Here is a 23,680-nt window from a genome sequence, read left to right as displayed (position 1 = left end):
AATCCATCTTTCATAAAGTATATATATTTTTTTAGTTTGCAAAATTGCATCTAATTTTCAATCCAGTATTTCATATATATCAAGACATACTCGACACTTTGAAGTTAGATGAGAATGAAGCTGTACAAAATTAGAGAAAGGCATCCAAGAACTGATGTAAAGTGCACTAGAATAAATCTTTTTTAGTTGTTCGGAGAACCTCAAGGTAATGGCTTCCTCCCCAACCCGATCTTAATGTCTCGGTGCAACAGCTATTTAAGCTGAACCATAGGCCCTTATCTCAGCTTTCCAGATGGGCCCTTTAGGTACTTCTTTAACCCTCAAAAGGGTAATTGCTTAACATTTGAGGGAGGGTGGCATATGTGGCAACAAGAAGTTGAAAAGAATAATTTAAGAAGGAATAATAAGATCTGGATTTTAATAATTCATAAGACTCCTTAACAGGCAAGATTTAATTACATCTTTATCAGCTGTCCCTTTCAAATTTGAGTGCCTCACAACAATAAATAGCCTAACATTTTTAACTCCAACATACTGTGGACACATTATTTGAAAATGCATTTCATGCTCTTTTTGCTAAAATTATGTAAGCCAAAATGGATCCTCAGATGTTACAGGATAACATTAAGATGGAAACTTTTTTGACAGTGGGTTTTTAACTAAAGCAAATGATTGAATTAGATTTTCATGTCTCTTCTATTAGATATATATGAAAAAAAGACTTACAAAGCATGATGAAACAATTTGCTGTAAACTAGACCATCCACAATAGCATACTGTTGACTGATTTCTGTACAAACTATGTTCCAAAACAATTTGCATTCTAAACATATTTAGAATAAAAATCTTCCACTCTGTTGCTCTGGCAACACAGATTATATCTGAAGTAGATGCATGAGATTTACTCCATTTCCTTTTATATACACCTTGGAGGAAGACCTGAGAAATTATTGGTGTTGACACCTTGAATTCTGCATTGTGCTATTAGAATTGAGGCTATGTTTTATTCAATTCTTTGATTTTAGCACTTCTCAGAGGATATGGGATATAGGATATATACTCAATCAATATCTTCCACTGGGTAACAAAAACTGAAATTCTTGTACCCAAACCAACTTCCATAATTATCTTAGATTATTCTTCTATATGCTAAAACACTTGGTTGAAAAATGAAATTAATCTATTGATTATCTGGTCTACAAAGTACTAAATCATTGATATAAATGCTGTTGTCTCAATGCCATCAAAGTAACTTATTATTTTGCCATCATTAGATACTTTGGGAAAAGGTTATGAAATTAGACCTCTTTTCTTTCAAGTCTGTGTGTATGAGTGGGTGTCTATTTGAACATTGGGTTATTTGTGGTGTGACCAAACCATCATGAGTGAATGTCCCAATATTGTTTCATTTCCTTTTATTTTGTTAGCTCTTGGCCCTTTTGATTTGATTTCATGCTAATCACCAGAGAGGGTTTGTTAGTGTGTATAAGAAATTGTATCTTTTAGGAATATATTGGCTATAGAAACAGAAAACCCAATTCAAAGTGCCTTGTACAATGAAAACATCATCATCATCATCATTATTATTTATTATTTATCTCACTGAAAAGAAAACCAGAAGTAAGGCAAGCTGTTGCCCTGGTTTATCTGGTTTAATGATGTCATCAAGAATCCAGATTTTGATCCCCCCTCTCTACTCTGTCATCCTTAAGGTGTCAGATATTTGCCTTTCATTATTCATTCTTCTAAGGATTACAAATGGTTCCTAGGTATCATTTCCTAGGACAGCAATCTACAGAAAAAGAAGACAGGTTGTTTTTTTTAAATTTTATTTATTTATTTATTCGAGAGCAAGTGAATGAGAGAGAGAGAACATGAGTGGGGTGAGGGGCAGAGGGAGAAGCAGGCTCTCTGCTGAGCAGGGAGCCCAGTGTGGGGCTTGATCCTGGGAACCTGAGCCAAAGGCAGACACTTAACCGACTGAGCCACCCAGGTGCCCCAAAAGAACCACAGCTTCATGATAAGTGGATGATATTAGGAAGTCAGAATGGGAAATGATTGTTAGGCAAAACAATATGCTGATAAAAGGGTATAAATACTTTCCAAATCTATTTAATAACGAGTTTCTCCAACTCACCTATGTATTTAGACTTATTTTGTGGTCATTTCTACATCTACATCCTATGAGAAATAGGCTCTGAAAAAAATGTAATTGTAAATAATAGTATTTGTATTTGACATTACTATGGCTCCAGGTATTGTGATGCTTTTCATCTTGTAAACATTAGGTTGAAAATTTGCATTTGTCTCAAGAATTTGCTTTGGCCCCATCTAAATCTTAAAATTTCATCTCCCTTCAATTACTTTTATGACTCACCTAATGTTATCTAAAACCATTTATAGTGACCTCAATCTGTGTTCTTATAGAAGATTGATATATTAACTGAAAAACCTGCTTCATTATTAAAATTGAACACAACATTATTTTCTAAAATGTCAGGAAAATGGGTAGTAAGTTATTAATTTTAAGAATTCTTCCATAAAGAAAATCTTAATGTCTGTTATAATGCAAAATGATTGAGCAATTTCTGAAATAATAACTTATACTCATTTTGATAGCTTACTTTTTTCATGATCAAGCATATTTATTTTTGCAATTTCATGTGATACTTATATATTTCAAGTTTGCATTATTGTAATTTATCTACCTTTTATTTTTTTTCCACAAAAAGCAATAAATGGATAACTGAGCCTCTAGAGAACCACACAGCTAAAGCAAAAGTAGTAAACTTTATTGATAGAATTGTGCTCCTCCAAAGACTAGACACAATCAAAACAAAAACAAATCAAAAACAAGGGATAACTAGAAATATAAAAAATGTAATTTACCAGGGACCATTAGCAGTAGCAGTAGTATTTCCTTATTTAGTTTAGGTTCTGGGATTTCTATCATGGCAAATTGAAATATTTCCTTAAGGCAACATCCATTTCACTGGGATAATGATATTGAAATCCTAAACACAGTTATATTGTCACTCTTGAAATGTTAATGCAGGAAAAAAGTAGAGTGATTTCTTATGAATCACAATAATGAACCAACCTTTTCCAGTATGTTCAGACTAAAAAGAAAACAGAAGGACAAAAAACCCCACATTATTATTAAAATTAGGATTCTATTTGATATCTGTTTTTTAAAAGCTGGACTGTGGCTAAGGAGAGATTTTGTTCATTATTATTCAAACAATTGCCTATACTGTTTATACTAAGTGAAGAGCTACAGAAAAGAAAATGATGCCTGAAGCTGAATCGTGTGCCCTCAGGACTCTGCCTGTTCAGGTGATAGGGAGATTCCCTGAGTATAGTACTTGCATTGTATTACCACTAGTACTGCCACTGGTTGTAACAAAGCTGTGAGGTGTGAGATGCAGAGATAATCCAAACACTCACCAGATGCTCCCATGCCTCTCTGCGTCATGCATTCAAAAAAAAAGAAAAAGCATTTTGGAACAGAGCAATTTTCAGTATTGCCTGCTGCTATCAGTATCCCTACTTAGTGTCAGTGAAGCAAAGCTGGTGTCAAACCCAGGAGCTGAAGTAAAAGTAATTACTTCCTAACAAACTGTATCCTTTTGCCCTTAAAGGAAAATATATTCCCCACCCTTCTTTCTCTTGGAAGGCATACATTTCAAAGCTGATTCGTAGAGATTGAATCTTGATCAAAGCCCTGTTTTCTCTTTGGGTTTTGATTTCTTTCTCCTTTCCTGAAAGCTCCTCTATGGATGATTTCCCTTTGCCTTTTTACTTTCTTGCCTCATCCTGGTAGATATGAGTTACCTGAATAAGAAACTGGAGTGTCAGAATAGTGACTAAAAGTAATTGCAGAATGGGCTTGAAAAAAAGCATAGAAGACACTAGAGAATCCCTTTCTGGAGAAACAAAAGAACTAAAACCTAACCAACTAGAAACCAAAAAGGCTATTAATGAGATGCAATAAAAAATGGAAGCTCTAACTGCTAGGATAAATGAGGCAGAAGAGAGAATTAGTCATATAGAAGACAAAATGATGGAGAATAAAGAAGCTGAGAAAGAGAGATAAACTACTACTGGATCATGAGGGGAGAATTTGAAAGAAAGTGATAAGTGATACCATAAAGTGAAACAATATTAGAATAATTGGGATACCAGAAGAAGAGGAAAGAGAAGAGAGAGGGGCAGAAGGTATATTGGAGCAAATTATAGTGGAAAACTTCCCTAATCTGGGGAAGGAAACAGGCATCAAAGTCCAGGAAGCACAAAGAACCTCCCTCAAAATCAGTAAAAATAGGTCAACACCCCAACATATAATAGTGAAACTTGCAAATCTCAGAGACAAAGAGAAAATCCTGAAATCAGCTCAGGACAAGAGGTCTGTAACCTACAAGGGTAGAAACATTAGATTGGCAGCAGACCTATCCACAGAGACTGGCAGGCCAGAAAGGACTGGCATGATATATTCAGGGTGTTCATGAGAAAAATATGTAGCCAAGAATATTTTATCCAGCTAGGGTGTCATTCAAAATAGAAGGAGTAATAAAAAGCTTCCAGGACAAACAGAAACTAAAGGAATTTGTAATCACCAAACCAGACCTACAGGAAATATTAAAAGGGATCCTCTAAGCAAAGAAGGAGCCCAAAAGTAACATAAACCAGAAAGGAACAAAGACAATATACAGAAACAGTGATTTTACAAGTAATAACAGTGGCACTAAATTAATTTTTTTCAGTAGTTACTCTGAATGTAAATGGGCTAAATGCCCCAATCAAAAGACACAGGGTATCAGATTGGATAAAAAAGCAAGACCCATTGATATGCTGTCTACAAGAGACTCATTTTACACCCAAAGACACCACTAGATTTAAAGTGAGGGGGTGGAAAACCATTTAAAATGCTAATGGACATCAAAAGAAAGCTGGGGTGGTAATCCTTATATCAGACAAATTAGATTTTAAACCAAAGACTGTAATAAGAGATGAGGAGGGACACTATATCATACTGAAAGGGTCTATCCAACAAGAAGATCTAACAATTGTAAATATTTATGCCCCTAACATGGGAACAACCAATTATATAAGCCAATTAATAATAAAATTAAAGAAACACATCGATAGTAATACAATTATAGTGGGGAACTTTAACACTTGCCTCACTGCAATGAACAAAATCATCTAAGCAGAAGATCAACAAGGAAATAAGTGCTTTGAATGACACACTGGACCAGATGGACATCACAGATATATTCAGAACATTCCATTCTAAAGGAACAGAATGCACATTCTTCTCTAGTGCACATGGAACATTCTCCAGAATCGATCACATCTGCATCAAAAATCAGGTTTTAGCTGGTACCAAAAGATTGGGATCATTCCTTGCATATTTTTGGACCACAATGCTTTGAAACTGGAACTCAGTCACAAGAAGAAATTTGGAAAGAACTCAAAAACATGGAGGTTAAAGAACATCCTACTAAAGAATGAATGGTTCAACCAGGAAATTAAAGAAGAAAAATTCATGGAAACAAATGAAAATGAAAACACAACTGTTCAAAATCTGTGGGATGTAGCAAAGGTAGTCCTAACAGGGAAGTATAGAGCAATATGAGCCTTTCTCAAGAAATAAAAAAGGTCTCAAATACACAATCTAAACTTACACCTAAAGGAACTGGAGAAGGAACAGCAAATAAAGCCTAAACCCAGCAGGAGAAGAGAAATAAAGATTAGAGTAGAAATCAATGAAATAGAAAGCAAAAAAACAATAGAACAGATCAAAGAAACTAGGAGCTGGTTCTTTGAAAGAATTAATAAAGTTGATAAATCCCTGGCCAGACTTATCAAAAAGAAAAGAGAAAGGACCCAAATAAATAAAATCATGAATGAAAGAGGAGCAATCATAACCAACACCAAAGAAATACAAACAATTATAAGAACATATTATGAGCAACTCTATGCCAGCAAATTAGATAACCTGGAAGAAATGGATGCATTCCTAAAGATGTATAAGCTACCAAAACTGAAACAGGAAGAAATAGAAACCTGAACAGACCTGTAACCAGCAAGGAAATTGAAGCAATAATCAAAAATCTCCCAACAAACAAGAGCCCAGGGCTGGATGGTTTCCCAGGGGAATTCTACCAAACATTTAAAGAAATAATACCTATTCTTCTGAAGCTGTTTCAAAAAATAGAAATGTGAGGAAAACCACCAAACTCTTTCTATGAGGCCAGCATTACCTTGATCCCAAAACCAGGCAAAGACCCCATCAAAAAGGAGAATTACAAACCAATATCCCGGATGAACATGGAAGCAAAAATTCTCACCAAAATACTAGCCAATAGGATCCATTAAAAGGATTATTCACCATGAACAAGTGGGATTTATTCCTGGGCTGCAAGGTTGGTTCAACACCCACAAATCAATCAATGTGATACACTACATAAATAAAAGAAAGGACAAGAACCATATGATCCTCTCAATAGATGCAGAAAAAGCATTTGACAAAGTACAGCATCCTTTCTTGATTAAAACTCTTCACAGTGTAGGGATAGAGGGAACATACCTCAATATCAAAAAAGCCATATACAAAAAGCCCACAGTGAATATCATTCTCAATGGGGAAAAACTAAGAGCTTCCCCCCTAAGGTCAGGAACATGGCAGGGATATCCACTATCACCACTGCTGTTCAACATAGTACTAGAAGTCCTAGCCTCAGCAATTAGACAACAAAAAGAAATAAAAGGCATCCAAATTGGCAAAGAAGAAGTCAAACTCTCACTTTTTGCAGATGACATGATAGTTTATGTGGAAAACCCAAAGACTCCACCCCCAAACTGCTAGAACTCATACAGGAATTCAGTAAATTGGCAGATAGAAAATCAATGCACAGAAATCAGTTGCATTTCTATACACTAATAATGAGACAGAAGAAAGAGAAATTAAGGAATCTATCCCATTTACAACTGCACCACAACCCATAAGATACCTAGGAATAAACCTAGCAAAAGAGGTACAGTTTTCTGAGTACAGAAAACTGTAGAACACTTATGAAAGAAATTGAGGAAGACAGCAAGAAATGGAAAAACGTTCCATGCTCATGGATTGGAAGAACAAATATTGTTAAAATGTCTATGCTGCGTAGAGCAATCTGCACATTCAATGGAATCCCTATCAAAATACCATTAATTTTTTTCACAGAACTGGAACAAAAATCCTAAAATTTGTATGGAATCAGAAAAGACCTGAATAGCCAAAGAAATGTTGAAAAAGAAAACCAAAACTGGTGGCATCACAATTCAGGCCATCAAGCTCTATTACAAAGCTGTAATCATCAATACAGTATGGTACTGGCACAAAAACAGACACATAGGTCAATGGAACAGAACAGAGAAACCATAAATGGACCCTCAACTCTGTGGTCAACTAATCTTCAACAAAGCAGGAAAGAATACCCAATGGAAAAAGGACAGTCTTTTCAAGAAATGGTGTTGGGAAAATTGGGCAGCCACATGCAGAAGAATGAACTGGACCATTCTTTTACACCATACACAAAAATAGACTCAAAATAGATGAAAGACCTAAATGTGAGACAGGAATCCATCAAAATCCTGGAGGAAAACACAGGCAGAAACCTCTGTGATCTCAGCTGCAGCAACTTCTTACTAGACACGTCTCCAAAAGCAAGGGAAACAAAGGCAAAAATGAACTATTGGGACTTCATCAAGATAAAAACTTTTACACGGCAAAGGAAATAGTTGACAAAAATGGAAGAAGATATTTGCAAATGACATATCAGATAAAGGGTTAGTATCCAAAATGTATAAAGAACTTATCAAACTCAACACCCAAAGAACAAATAATCCAGTCAAGAAATGGGCAGAAGACATGAACAGACATTTCTCCAAAGAAGACGTACAAATGGCCCACAGACACAGGAAAAAAATGTTCAACATCACTTGGCATCAAGGAAATGCAAATCAAAACTATAATGAAATAACACCTCACACCTGTCAGAATGGCTAAAATTAGTAAGTCAGGAAATGACAGAGGTTGGTGAGGATGTGGAGAAAGGGGAACCCTCCTACACTGTTGGTGGGAATGCAAGCTGGTACAGCCACTCTGGAAAACAGTATGAAGGTTCTTCAAAAAGTTGAAAATAGAGCTACCCTATGACCCAGAAACTGCAGTATGGAGTATTTACCCCAAAGATACAAATGTAGTGATCCGAAGGGGCACCTGCACCCCAATGGGTACAGCAGCAATGTCCACAATAGTCAAATTATTGAAAGAGCCCAGATGTCCATCAACAGATGAATGGATAAAGTAGATGTGGTATAAATATATGCAATGGAATATTACTCAGTCATCCAAAAAATGAAACCTTGCCATTTGCAACAACATGGATGGAACTAGAGGGTATTATGCTAAGCGATATAAGTCAATCAGAGAAAGACAAGTATCATATGATCTCACTGATATGTAAAATTTAAGAAACAAAGCAGAAGATCATAGGGGAAGAGAGGAAAAAATAAAACAAGACAAAACTAGATAGGGAGGCAAACCATAAGAGACTCTTAATCATAGGCAACAAACTAAGGGTTGCTGGCAGGGACGGGTTTGAGGATTGGGGTAACTGGGTGATGGACATTAAGACATTACATCATGTGATGTAATGAGCACTGGCTATTATGTAAGAATGATGAATCACTGACCTCTACCTCTGAAACCAATAATACATTATATGTTAATTAATTGAATTTAAATTTTAAAAAAAGTAATTGCAGTAAATCTTAAGAAAGAAAAAACAATACATTTTAAAACCTGAAGTTCTTTACAACAAATGGATTTATTGTTTATATATTCCTTTTGGATTTGGTAGCACAGAAGACCAAACATTTTCAAAAGATGATGGCATATTCAAAAAAGAAGAACAAATAATAAAGTATATAAATAACAAAAGAATAAAAAATAAAGTGTGTTAGATGCAAAGCCATATAGAAACATTCTAAATGAGGAGAAACTCAAAGTAATTTTTGAGATAATTGAAGTCCAAAATGCTTTTGTCAATTATCTTGACACTGCATATAAAAGTGTGATTCTAGATTATTTGAATAATTGACTTTGTTTTACAATTTTCTTTGAAATTATGATTACAGATATAATTGATACATGGATCAAGTGCTGTATCCATTTTAATGAAAAGAAAATAACCATGCTCTTGCATAAAATAGCCTTATATTACCGAAAGAAGGACACAAAGAGAGGGGGAAAAGGAGTTAAGCTGTTACTTCTAGCATGAAAATAGGCATGGTTACAGAGCTATGGTTCTTTCATTTCCATTCTTCCACCGTCTACTTATTTTCATCCACTGTACCACCACCCAATGGCTCAGATAAGAAAAAAAAGAACAGTGGATGGAAATAGAAGGCAAAATATTTACAACCATTCAGAATGAAATGGATTTGAAAATACCCCAAGTATTGCAAAACTTTTTCTCTTGCCTTTCTACCCCTAAACAGAAAATATGAGCTCCCTTTCAGAACAAGGAACATATTGTTCTACTTTCAATAGTACACATGATTTGAATGAATTTTCTCTATATATTGATGGATATTTGCTGGGTGGAGAGGATGATCAGTACATATTAGATGAGCTATTGGGACTGATATCCTCACTAAAATTGCTTAAATATTTCACTCTTTTCCTTCAAATTTTAGTATTTGAGGAAGCCTATTTCTCTTTCTTGACTGAATTATTCTGAGTCAAATATGACAGAATACTATAGAATTATTAGTTAAAAAGGGAAAAAAATATTACCTTTGCTTCTCATTAAGACTAGATAGCAGGACACAGCTAAGTGTCAGCTAAACCAGGTTTACTAATCTTTGGGCCCCGTTGTTGGATTACCCACCTAAAAAAGTGTTTGAGATTGTAGGCACACCGCCTAGTCATTGCTTTCCACTCACTGATGTGGACAGGGGAGGAGGAGGAAAAGATCAACCTCCTAAGGCTTAAGACGTTAGGTAGATTGATTCCATCTGTGATAGTGCATCTGTGATAGTGCCACCATTTATAATAAGAACTAAATATTTGGTAATTGACCCTGTTCTTAGCAAAGTCTCCAAAAGACCCTTGGAATTTCGTTAAGTGTTGAGAGTGATAAAGGTGTCTTATGTTAATGAGGTGTTTTGGATTCCACCTAGGGGTGGGGGCTGGTTGCTGTGATTAAAGGGTTGGAACTTTCAGTCCCAACCTGACATCTGGGGAGGGCAGAGGGCGGGGAGGTTGAATCAATGGGCAATGGCCAGTGCTTTAATCAATCATGACATATAATAAAAAGCTCCATAAAACCCCAAAAGGACAAGGTTCAGAGACCTTCCAGGTTGTTGAACGCATGGAGGGGCTGGGAGGGTGTGCCTGGGAGGGTGTGCCTGGACAGGGGATGGAAGCTCCTTGCCCTTTCCCATACCTTGCCCTATGCATCTCTTCCATCTGGATGTTTATCTGTATCCTTTATCTTATCTTTTAATAATCTGGTAAACATAAGTGTTACCCTGGGGTTTTTTTGGTTTTTTTTTAAAGATTTTATTTATTTATTTGACAGAGAGAGACACAGCGAGAGAGGGAACACAAGCAGGGGGAGTGGGAGAGGGAGAAGCAGGCTCCCCGCAGAGCAGGGAGCCTGATGTGGGACTCGATCCCAGGACCCTGGGATTATGACCTGAGCCGAAGGCAGTCACTCAACCGACTGAGCCACCCAGGCGCCCCTACCCTGGGTTTTTTGAGCTGCTCTAGCAAACTAACTGAACCTCAGGAGGGAGTTGTTGGAACCTCTGATCTAGGGCAGGCCAGTCAGAAGCATAGGTGACTGGCATCTGATGTGTGTGTGGGGGGGTGGTGTTGGGGAGGCAGTCTTACAGGACTGAGCCCTTAACCTGTGGGATCTGATGCTGTCTCTGGGTAGATATTGTCAGAATTGAGTTAAATTATAAGATACCCAGCTGGTGTCACAAAGAATTGCTTGGTGTGAGGGAAACCTCCACACATTTGGTGACCAGAAGTGTCAGAAGTGAAATGTTCTGTGTGAATAGTAAAGGAGCCACATGGGAAACAAACACACATTAGAAAAGAAGGGTTTTTTTTCCTACACAGAGAAAGGAAAAAAATTGTGAGTTTTTTCTTCACACTATCCAAATGAATAAAATGGATCAACAGTGGGTATTTATTCTACCTCTTTTTTGGGAAAATGGTGCAGCAGTGTACAGAACATTATTCTTCATGAAAACAAGAGAAAGTAGAGCTGAATCCAATTTCTAGTGGCCTTCTTTGAGATTCTATAAGACAGAAGCAAGCTGCAGTCCAAGCTGGCACATTAAAAGCAGAGAGACAATAGGAAGATTACTGTATTAGCTTTTTAAGGGACATGTCTTCCCAAAGCAAGGAATATCTGACTAGTAAGAGCTGTGCAACTTATTTAGCAGAAGATAGATATTTTACTGTATCCTAAAGTTAATGAGTAAGATAGGAAATTATAGAATCCTGGAAATAGGAAAGGAGTTATACAGAAAATCCTCAATGAATCAGAGGAATAAATTCCTACTCCACAGTGCTTTCTGCTGTGACAACACCCGGAAAAGGATGAAATGACATAAGAATATATGGGGAGCATATTTTGGAGAAAAACCCATCAGGTTGAGCTTGCCATTTGTTATTTTCCATTCTTGCTATGAGGCAAAGTTATTAGCAAAGAGCTGGAATTAGGTAAAAGAATGATCCCCAATTCAATTCAGAGAGTTAGGCTCATATTTACTAGCAAAATCATCCCACAAAATGAAACTAAGAAGTATCTCACTCAGGCTTTAAAGAAGTTATATTAACAAGCTAATATCAGAACTGAGCCTATAGTTGCTCAATTATAACATCCAAACACCCACACAATGGGAAGCAAGTAGCTCTTTTGGTAGCGCAACCACAGGGGAATTTTCTCTAACGTGCCTCTGAGAGGTTACACTGAAGGGCACTGGACAAAGAGAATATGAGCAGTGAACTGAGCTTGGAGGAGTTTATACTGGCTGGCTGATCCACATGGTTGCCTCATTGCTGATGGATATAGTCAACAAACAGTTTTCCATGAGATTATTGTTCTATTCTTTTTTTTTTTTTTAAATTATTCTTTTTTTTTTTTTTTAAGATTTTATTTATTTATTTGAGAGAGAGAAAGAGAGCATGAGAGGGGATAGGGTCAGAGGGAGAAGCAGACTCCCTGCCGAGCAGGGAGCCCGATGCGGGACTCGATCCCGGGACTCCAGGATCATGACCCGAGCCGAAGGCAGTCGCTTAACCAACTGAGCCACCCAGGCGCCCTATTGTTCTATTCTTTACATGATTAATGCAATATATAAAGTCTTTGGGTTAAGATCAATGGCGCTGTCTCTTAACTACTAGTTTTAAGACATATTTTTGTTTTTTCCTCCATTTTATATGACATATATATTTTCAAGATGTTTATACTTATATGCTAACTCACCAGTTGCAGTATTTATGAAAGTATTTATGAAAGTATTCCAGTATTTATGGGTCTGAAATTGCTTAAGATTGTATAGCCAAAAGCAAAATAGAATAAAAGAAAATGAATGTCAGAAAGTTCAGGCTATCAGATCATTGGCCCACAGGTATTCAAACTTGGAATGAGTTTGGGTTCTCTCTCTTTGGAGAAGTGATGTATACTGCTTCATGTTGGGCAAGAATATTTTTGGAAATGTTATGAAAGATGGTGCATGTGTGTGTGTGTGTGTGTGTATTTGTTGTGTTGGGAAGTCAAGCAATGTAGTAGACCCTATTTATTTTTGACTTCCATCAAACTCTTCTTCTGAAACATCACTCTTCTTCAGTAAACTGCACTTTCCCTCACTATATCTGCATGGTTCTTGCCTCTTTAGTCTAGAAGGTTGGTTTTAAAATAGTGATTTGGACCAAAGTGGACCATTGAGAATGTTCTTCAATCCCCAAACATTAGTTTAGGTGTCCCTTAGCCTATCCTTGCAAAATCTGCCTTGATTTTAAAACTCTTTAAGATTTAATTTTAATCTAGACTGTACTTTAATTTTAACCTATTTTGGTATTGTAGAACAATTTGGTAAAATAGGAGAACTCTTTTTTATTTACCAAGAGCATTAATTTGAAGACTTGTTTTTGTCAGGATTTTTAATTTATTTATTGCTATTATATAAAGAAAATTATATGGCAAGAAAATAGATTTTAAATTACAAGAAACATTCAAACAATTTTCCCCAAAGTTGTTGGGATAAGAAAGTTTTCCCCAAAATACTAAAATTAGAATTATATAAGTTATCATGATAGAGTAGATATTTCAGAAAGTATATTACAGTGGCAATTTTAGGATGGTGTTAGGAAGCAAAATAGCTCATCTGTTTCTACATAAAGAATGATGTAAGGAAAAAGAAGTAAATGTACTTTAAAAATAAGGAAAAATTTAGAGTATCATAAGCAATCTACTGAAGAATAAGCACTAAACTAAATTTAGAAAACTATTATCAACCTTATTTAAGACAGAACTGGAACAAGAGTGCAAATTTGGAAAACACTTTTTTGTTGTTTTGAGTTTCAAAAAGGGCTTGAATATAATTATCAACATATTACCAACTTGTTAAAAAAACACACTCCTAAATCTGGAGGTATGTTAAAGATGCTACAAAGTCTTCATTAAAATAAGAAATTTATAAATAATTCAATGCAAAATAATGATAGTTTATAATGATCAATGCAGTTTGAAGATCAAAAATTTATTAAGATCAACTGTAGGGGGCATCTTGGTGGCACAGACAGTTAAGCAGCTGACTCTTGGTTTCAGCTCAAGTCATGATCTCAGGGTTGTGAGATAAAGCCCCGCATTGGGCTCTGCACTCAGTGCGGAGTCTGCTTCAGTTTCCCTCTCCCTCTGCCCCTCCTGCTCGGGCTCTCTCTCTATCTCACATAAATAAATAAATCTTTTTTTTTTAAAAAAAGAATCAACTATAGGAAGAAAAATCCCTAATTAAAGTATATATATGTGTATGTATATACACACATACACACAAATACATATGGTATGTACATATACATGGTACATATATACATATGGCATTAAGTAAGTAAAGGTATTTTCCCTTGAAATAAACAGAATGAAAATAATTGCCCATACCTTCACTATCTTAGATTCTCTGCCAGTTTAAACTCTAGGATTTTGTTACCTGAACTATAAAAAACATTAGCATTTATAAAGCTTAATTGTTATTTAGCATTAATAGTTAACTGTATTTAAATTAAATTGAAAACCAATTGTTTTAATGTTTAAAAATTAGGATGTACATTCTAATATAATTCTTATAACCAACACTTACTGAGTTTTACTCAATAAGTTGAGTATTGAGTATTACCTTTTTTTTTAATGCTTTATGTATCTTATCTTAGATAATCTTAAAGTCAGATCTACAGAATAGGAACTGTCAACATCTCTATTTTAGAGATATAGAAACTGAGTTACCTAGGGTAATGAGCTTGGTCACACATGAAATGATGATGCCACACAAAGCCACTAGCCATTCCACTAAATAAACTCCAGCATTCTGCTAAATAAAATCATTTGCAGAAGATAATTATCAGGTTGAGCTTAAGGCAAATCACCTACCATGTTCTGGTAACACTTTTTTTAATCAATAAGGTAAGGATATTGAACTAGGTACTCTTGAAAATCTTTTTCACTTCTTGCTTTCCATGTTAGATGTCTGATCCTTCAGCTGAGCAGCAATTTTCATGATGAGAAATCTCCAGCTGGTGCCTCCTACACCAAAACTCCAGCTTCCAGTGAACTCTTACGCTGTTTTGTTGCAGGTGGTTTAAACAATCAGGGTAAAACAATAACAACACAGTTTATTTTAGATTATTAAATACAAATTATTAGAAATTAATTGTATAAGAAATAAACCCTATCTCAAATGGGGTTTATAAAACACAACTCGGATAGAATTGACTTTAATCATGTAAACCCATCTTTTTTTTGAGTAGGAAGTCATTCTGATATACTCCAGATATATCTATCAGACATCTGTCAGGTATAATATATAATATATATGGTATATAATATATATAATATATATATATATCTCAATCAGATATCTGTATGAGACATCTATCAGATATATATAAATACCCCCTGTTATTGTGACAACAGCATCTTAGGACTCAAAGGAGAGAAAAAAGAATCCATTTGACAAATTTCTTTTAAAGATTTTATTTATTTACTAGAGAGAGAGAGCATGAGCAGGGGGAGGGGCAGAGGGAGAGGGAGAGAGACAAGCAGACTCCCCACTGAGCAGGGAGCCCAATGTGGGGCTCAATCCCAGGACCCTGAGATCATGACCCAAGCCAAAGTCAGACATTTAACCAACCAAGCCATCCAGGCACCCCTTTGAAAGAAGCCTTACACAAAAGTCCAACAAAGGCATCCATATGGCAAATGACTTTGCTTCACACTAATTCTTCACCTTTGTTTGAGCTATGATCAAATTCTAGTCCTCAGTATTTCATCCTGTCCTTAACCCATGTTAGAATTCCTGCTCCTAGAAAGTGGAGAAGAGAGTGGGTGGAAAACAGGTGAGAGATTGAGTTCCTCATTAAATTATAAAATATAGTCAAAAATAAGACCTAAGATAAGCAACAATGCAAAGCAAAGCATTACAAATTAAAGACAGAAAGAGGGAGAGAGAATTTGTCTTCCAAACTAAAATATTTACATGATTAAATTCAACCTTGTGATATATCAGAAGCAAAAATAATCAGAAAATATAATCTTTACTCAAACAGTTATAATTGTCAGAACTGAAGGCCCTGGGATTTGAATGCAGTATTATGATTGACTAATAGAGTCATCAAGAAATATTAACTCAGTTACTGCAAAGTAAGTTTAACTTTAAATTAATACTGTTTATCTTTATAACTTTAGTGGTTCTCTGAAGACCTAATTAGAGTAGATTAAATTCATGGCAACTTTATTAGGAAATAAATAATATCAGGGATATACACTGTATGTCATTTTTCTTTAAAAATCAGGACCTCAGACCTTGCATTTAAATAAGTCTACACCTTAGTTCCTGTTATTCTGTTGATAAATCCTAATTGTTAAGATTCCACATTATTAGAATGTGTCCCTTATATTTAACTGAACTTTATAAAAATAAAAATAATTTATGTTGGTAAAAAACAAGGTCTATTATTTTATAATAACGGACTGTGGGAAGCTAGGAGTTTCTTGAAAAAGAGCTTAAATTTTCCTTTATAAATAGATACCCATGGGGCAGTTGGGTGGCTCAATCGGTTAAGCGTCTGCCTTTGGCTCAGGTCACGATCCCAGGGTCCTGGGATCAAGCCCCACGTCGGGCTTCTTGCTCGGCAGGGAGCCTGCTTCTCCCCTGCCTGCTCCCCCTGCTTGTGCTTGCTCTCTCCCTCTCTCTCTCTCTGTGTCAAATAAATAAATAAAATCTTAAAAAAAAAATAGATACCCATGCTAGTTAGCAGCACTGAAGTAATCATTACAGCATTCACCATGTTATAAAGCTGTTGCTTTATACATATAAAATACTATATTATAATCTATAAAGTTGCTAAGAGACTAGAACTTAATTGTCCCCCCAAAAAATGTTAGTTTTTCTTTTCATTGTAAATTTATCTTAAATGTCATGATATGATTGTTTAGATTTATTACCTATGGACAACGATATTATTCATAAGACCAAAGCAAGAATCAAAATAAGTGGTAGAAAAAGAACTTTTGGAAAGTAAAGCAACTTGTTGATGATTTGCCTACAATACAAATGAGCAAAGCATTCTTAATGATTAAATGGAGTGGGAGGTCATTATTATAGAGCAGTTCTGAATTGAAAAATCTTATAGTATACAAACGAGAGCCCCAAGGTAAGGATGTGTGCTTCCTCCTATACCTCCAAATTTAAAACAAACTAAACTATATAGAATCATGAACTAAATGATGCTAACCTTTCACTAATTTTTATTAATAAAAATAAACACAAATGAGTAGGCTCTATTGTCATAGATCTTAATTTTAGTCTATTTAAAGCTTTTGTTTTCTGTAGCTGTTTTAATTGGACTTGGTTGCCAAAATCAAAGCACAGTTTCCTTGCTTTCACATAGCTTTTTCTGTCCTCAGTAATTTGCAGCTCCAAAAGGAAGTCACCAAAGGGTATACTCCTTGTTTAGTGTCTTCAGTCTACAAAATAAATGATGGACCAAAAAATTATTCTGTTCTTATTACCAAGGTTTTTAAAATCCTCTTTCATTTTCTGGTGTTGAAGGGAAGGGAGTTTGTGAGAACAAGATGACTTTTAAAGAAACAATGAAAGGTAACATCGGGTATAAAGATGGCCATGCCCATGAGAGCTGTAGAAAGAGAGTTCAGAAAAAACTTGGACTATGAATTAGTAAGTATTAGAACTATAAGAAACCATAATAAGATAATTTAACTTTCTCTTTTTACAAGAGAGAGAACTACACTCCCCACCCTCACAAAAATAATCTTATGACTAGCCCAGTATCACCATTTTTGTTTTTTTCAGCATCTTTCAGTAATTTTTTTTATCTTCCTTGGTTCTTTCTGAGTTCAACGATTGAGATAAAATAGTCCTCTCTTCATTCATCTCATAACTTATGAGGAGGGAAAGACCAAAGGAACATTTCTGCACACAGAGGTTATAGTGAAAATCAAATAGGTCCAGTGGAAAACACTCTTTAGGAAGTAAATTCAATAAGACATATTTCCATATGGTTTAATAGTTTAAAAAACATGCCAATGTTGAATTGAATCGGTCCAGAGCATTTTTGGTGTAGAGACAGGCCCAAATGATGGAAACTCTTTTATTTGCCAGAGATAGGCAGGGATAAGTTAAATATACTTTGAGGAAAAGTGTTCGGTAAATATTTGTGGAAAAAGAGAAAGAGAGGGAGAGAGAGAGAGAGAGAGAGATTGATTTAGGCCTGAGACAGAGACATAAAAACAGATAATGAGAGAGAATAGAAATATTTAAATATAATCTGATGCTTAAACTCTAAGGAGAAAAAATACATTTGATAAGCAGCCAGATTCCCCACCTTGAACCATAAATATTTACAATGCACTAGAGATTAAGAAGTTCCTATAAATATTATGTCAGCCTTTCTCTCTCATTGTCTGTTATTAGAAATGGACCTACCACTGTGTGAAGACATCTGGAGTACTCCCAGCATATGCTATTGTAACCATTATGGCATTTAACAGCTGTCAAAGGAGGAGGCACATTGCAAACATCCTGGTTGGAAACTTGGAAGTAGACTTGGCCTCTATGGTGAAGGAATTAGAAGCCCATTGTGGGCTGATTGCCATGCAGACTGTTTTGTGAGAATTTCTGGATCTCTTTTGTGTAACACTGTAACAATCTTCTGGTTTTGTGAAAAAAATCTGATTTTAATGAATATCTATGATGGAAAATTTTAGGGGACTAGAATATTCAGAACTTCGAACCTTCCCTCATGGTGCTTTTGCCCTGTGGTGATACACTATGGACTCATGGTTTATGTTTGTTGAACCTCCAAGTAAGTGTGGGGTGGTCATGAGTTTCTGAGCCAGAGTTAACATTTAGGATTACTATAACCTGATTAAAATGTGCATGGGTGGCTGATTTTAAACACAAAAATGGACTTTTCAGGAAAAAAAAATACATGTTTTGAAGGAGAGAGATAAAGCAAGCAAACAAAAACCTTGCGGTTTTTTTGTATTTCATGATGCATTTGAATATAAATCTATCTCAACAGGAAATCCTAAAGTAGCTAGAAAAATAAACAGCTGATAAACATAAAGACATAAGACTGAGAAGAACCTAGCTTATGATTATGTTTCCTTGTTTTGCTTCCTATTCCCAGGTTGGAGTTGTTTATGTGGTGTATGATTTCAGGCAGTTTTCATTACATTGCGCATCTTGATAAATATTAGATGGGTTTTATAGCATCCCATGGTGCATGCTGATCCCTTGGGTCACACAGCCTCAATCTCTTCAGGAGTGAAAAGTCTCTTATTGTCACCACGTATCACCCAAATTCCCAGCACTGAATGAAATGGTACAATCTGCTTTTTCCCTCAGGATTTACTAACAGTCTCTGCAAAGTGCTGTAAATCTTATTAATTTTCTCTGATTTGGGTAAATGTTATAGATAGTCAGACACTGAGCTTTGGAAAATATTTTCTTGAGCCTCATAAATGTTTCCTGGCTCATAAAAACAGATAGTTTAAAGTAAAAGTTGAAGATTTTTGTTAGATTTATAAGTGTGTACTACAAAAATAAAATTTCAAAATCTATAATCTTCAAATTTTTCAATTTTCTCTACCCTCTGCTACCTAAAACTCTCTAAAATTACAAACACACACACACATACACATTCACTCATAGCATACATTATATGTAGACCCAGTCCTATATATTTATGCTAATGTAAGAGAAGCCAAATGAAGGCTCTTCTATGGTTATATAGAATGTTGAAAGAAGTTTCATTCATCTCTTTGACATGTGTAATCTAAGTGAAGAAAGAAGACTCAAGACCTTGATGGATTGGTATATTTAATGTGTACAATTGGGACAATTTTCTTGTAATTTGAATGGGCCCAACAAAACTCAGGAGAAGAAAAAAAACGAAAGTGACTAAAATCAATCTATTGATTTTAATTCAACTATTCCTCACACTTGAGTAGGTGATTACTTAAAGGCCAATGAAAATTATATAGACATTTCTAAAACAAATAAAAAGTAACCATAGGCACCAAAATATTTCTAGTGAGTACATGTGAAAATACTTATTAGAAAGAAAGGAGAAGCAAGTAGAAATATATCATTTGATGCAATGTACTAAACTTTTTCCAGGGAAGGGTCCTTGCTTAACAATTAGATGTCAAAAAATGCACAATCCTAACCTGAATATGGTCATGGCAGAATTGTGTTGACCCGCCAGATGTTTCCACATCTGTGGTACATCTGTTTAAACAGAACTACTGGAGGGGATATAAAGAATAAGAGTCCAGTAAAATATAAATTCTTTTATAGATGTATGCTCTGTCATTAAAGCAATTTAATATTCCAATTTATTGAAAATCCCTAATTCAATGTTTCTGTGAAGAGGAATTTATTTTGAAGGCATAACAGTGCTCCATTTTTAAAAAATCATAATTAGGTCATATTTTAAAAATTTAAAAACAAATAGATTGCTTTTTAAAATATATACATTATTGAATTGACTGAGGCAAAGACTGCTAGAACTATGGGTATTAATTTTGCTTCTGGTTTGCTAGCTTTTATGTAGTTATATATATTGAAACATCAGAGACTGAGGTAGATATCATGTTAAGAAGTATAGCAATGAAGACTTATTCTGGAAACCTCTGTGAATATCCATTTCTGCAAAACTCCCTTTTATTCTTTGAAAATTGTAAACCCCCCTTCTAGTGAAATGCAAAAAGAAAAAAAATGCACATAAACGTTAACACTGCTTATCATTAGCCATAAACCCATTTATTCCATAAAGATTACACATTTAATGTACCAACTCCGAATAAATAGTTCGTAAATCTTAAGAGTATGGGTCTGAGTCTTCCAGTCAGCCAACATTTATGCAGGTATTTCTAATCACTTATTAATTAACAGATCTTAGGTTAAGGCTCCAGAGTCTAGGTACACACCACTTAATTAAGTATGATCCTATTTGAATCTTTGTTTTGGCTGCTTCTTGAAATGCGCCCTGAATTTGAGTCAAATCTGTCTGTCAATCAATTATCATTTTATTTTCTAGCTGTCCCATGAAGATCATGATTAAAATGAACACTTTAGCCAATCCTTAGGGAGCCTATTGGTTCAGGATTTAAATGTATTTTTCATTCTTGTCATCATGACTTACATTTTTAAAAAGATAGCTTTAATTTTTACTACTAGTGAGAGCGACTTAACACATTTGGGGATACTTTCCAAGAGAAATTGAAGATAATATGATTCCATTTTTATTAAATCCTAGAAGTAACATATAGGTTTGACTCTCCCTATCTCAATTCTCTAATGTTGTACTTATTCAAGAAATATACCATAGCTGAAAGTATTCCTAACTAGTATATTGTGATCACAAAATAACTATATCCTTTTGATTTGCATTAGCATTTGCTAAGTTAAATTGCTTGGAACTAATATCTATATGAGGGCAGCCATAGCAAGGCACCCACTTCTTTCTTTTTTTAAGACAAAAAAACTACAGGATTTTCTCCAACTTGTAACTTACACAGTAGCAATCCTGTAAACTTGATAGTGAGTTCCTGTAATGACCTAGGAACTCTTACTTCCAGACTCATGGCTTTGTGCCCAATTTCAAATTGCTGTTTTCATAGAGCTCTTGGGAAAAACTTCTTTTAAAACACTAATAAGTGTTGCTTAGATTGTTTCAAGCTTTCTTTCTTGTTTTTGCTTTAGTTCTTTTGTTTCTGGGCAGTTCAGGAATTCAGTATTTTTTTTTTGGATTCTCCTGTTTCTGTGAATTTAAATGTTTATTTTTTCCCCAATCTACTTACAAATCTATGTGTATTTAACTAATCCTTTCTTGTGCCATTCAGTTTATCTGTTTTCTAAAGTACTTAATTATGTTATTTTTCTATATTTCCTTTCCCTGATATCTCTTCTAACCACTAATTCTTTGACTAGAGCCAACATAGAATGCTGGCCAAAGATACAGAAGTGAAAAGTATATATAAAGTTTAAAAAGTAAAAGTGAATCATGGATCACTACATCAAAAACTAATGATGTATTGTATGGTGACTAACATAAGATAATAAAATAAAATAAAATGAAAAAAAAAGTAAAAGTGACCTTTAGTGGCTCAAGTATAGGGTACATGTACAATCGTTGTGGAAGATGTGTCATGATTCCAGAAAATTTTAAGGATTTAATATGAACGGTCTTGAACTCTGCGCTTGGAATCAAATACATTAGAGGAAAAAGGAAAGCCAAGATCTTTAAAATAGGCAAATGATATTATAATATTTTAGAAAAACATAATTCTGGTTACCACACAAAAATATTCCAAGTGAGTTAAGAAGTCACAATCAGTGGGGCGCCTGAGGGGCTCAGTCGTTAAGCATCTGCCTTCGGCTCAGGTCATGATCCCAGGGTCCTGGAATAGAGCCCCGCATTGGGCTCCCTGCTCGGCAGGAAGCCTGCTTCTCCCTCTCCCACTCCCCCTGCTTGTGTTCCCTCTCTTGCTGTGTCTCTCTCTCTCTGTCAAATAAATAATAAATAAAACGTTTTTTTTTTTAAGATTTTTTAAAAATTTATTTTTTTGACAGAGAGAGAGAGAGCACAAGTAGGCAGAGGGGCAGGCAGAGGGAAAGGGAGAAGCAGGCTCTCTGCTGAGCAGGGAGCCCGAAGCGGGGCTCGATCCCAGGACCCTGAGACCATGACCTGAGCGGAAGGCAGCCGCTTAACCGACTGAGCCACCGAGGCTCAGTAATAAATAAATAAAATAAAATCTAAATAAATAAATAAATAAATAAATAAATAAAATCTTTTAAAAAAAAGTCACAATAAATTAGAGAAAGAAAAGACTTAGCCTCAGAAAAATCCTGACTTCCTTTTAGAAAAAATGGAAAAGCTTGCCAAATAAAGTATACTGTGAGAAACTCAGGTCACAAAGCCACCTTACTTGGGGAACTAATAATTAAATGTTTTATAATAGTGAGAAATTCTATCTTTATGATAAGTTATAGGATAAGAGAATGACATTTTGGCAGTGTGTGGGTAGGAGTATTATTAATAAACAATATAGTCAATGTTCTTATGGACCTTATAGTAAAAAAATAAATAATAAAAATTATCTCAGAAAATATTTCTAAATTGCAGTTGTAAACAACACTATAATGAATAGGTATCATTTTGCAAGCTTTGCAAGGGTAAAGACCCTGATTTTGGTTCATCATTCTATCTATACTGCCTAGCTCAGTGCTTGGAAGATATTTTATGTGCTGTGCTATCTGGTTACTGTGCACTAAAATAAGGTATCAATGCTTATTAATTTATTTCTGTTCAACCATACTGGGGAGAAAGGAAAGAGAAACCAAAGGTTAAAACTAATGTGAACTCCTGTGTAAATCTTTAAAAGAATTACCCAAATCTTCCTGTAGGTGGGCCACAAAATTAGTTTTAAGATTTTTGTTGGTTAATAAAGTAGGGCAACTAAATCCGCTGTTTGATTTAAAAATACTGTAAGATAGCACAAAGTAATTTTTAGTAGTAAAAATATATTTGCTAAAATAAAAAGAAATATCTCATGCTCAGAGAGGATATATTCAAAGATGACACTTAGTAACATGACAAGCATTTTCATCCAGGATTTTGTTCTTTGTGCAAACAAGCAAAATTAGACTTAATTTAATTGTGAAAATAGAAAGGGATAAAGCAAAATATGTAAATATAAAAATGAGATATAAAGGGTACAAATAGAGTTTAGAATATATACTGGAGTAAAATTCAAGACATTTGGAAAAAAGTGTTGAAACTGTTGGAAGGTAATTCTCTATGGGT

The sequence above is a fragment of the Neomonachus schauinslandi genome, chromosome 4, assembly GCF_002201575.2.
Source record: "Neomonachus schauinslandi chromosome 4, ASM220157v2, whole genome shotgun sequence".
Lineage (NCBI taxonomy): Eukaryota > Metazoa > Chordata > Mammalia > Carnivora > Phocidae > Neomonachus > Neomonachus schauinslandi.
The sequence above is the reverse complement of the archived record's forward strand: the minus strand, read 5'-3'. Positions refer to the sequence as shown.